The sequence below is a fragment of the Alosa sapidissima genome, chromosome 5 (genome assembly GCF_018492685.1).
Source record: "Alosa sapidissima isolate fAloSap1 chromosome 5, fAloSap1.pri, whole genome shotgun sequence".
Taxonomy (NCBI): domain Eukaryota; kingdom Metazoa; phylum Chordata; class Actinopteri; order Clupeiformes; family Clupeidae; genus Alosa; species Alosa sapidissima.
In genome coordinates, this window is record NC_055961.1 from 29,464,592 (window position 1) to 29,464,952 (window position 361).

At 51.5% G+C, this 361-nt stretch overlaps 1 protein-coding gene across 1 annotated transcript in view; it reads left to right on the forward strand.

Annotated features, from left to right (window-relative positions):
* The first annotated feature begins 251 nt into the window (after positions 1 to 251).
* LOC121709553 (roundabout homolog 2-like) overlaps positions 252 to 361 on the forward strand; it is a 163,801-nt gene continuing 163,691 nt past the window's right edge. Inside the window, 1 exon segment of the mRNA XM_042093025.1 lies at positions 252 to 361. This exon segment is cut by the window's right edge and continues 162 nt beyond it. The gene's annotated coding sequence lies outside the window, so the exon portion shown is untranslated.

Below are 361 nucleotides of genomic sequence, written 5' to 3' on the forward strand. Positions count from 1 at the left end.
GGACGAGAAGAAGACACAAAAGTTTGCCAGGAGATCTTGGATGTATGTTGATCTGTGTATGTGAACACCAAGATGCCGGATTTCAGAGGTCCCCTTAGTTTTTTGTCCACCAGCTGTTTGTGCCAGAGCTTCTCACTAGCTTCTCTACATCTGAAGTGAAAGTGAGTGTTAATCAGACAGAGGGGAGGAGGAGGGAGGGGGGGGTGACCGGTGGAGGGGCTGGGGGTGGGGGGCACCCAAAATCCCCCATCAGCCCATGGTGGATACAGCTGACAGCTTGAAGTCCCTTCCATTTACCCGTGAGTGGAGAACTACTGTGGGGAAAAAGGAGTCTATTTCGGCGCTGTTTCCATTTCCACTT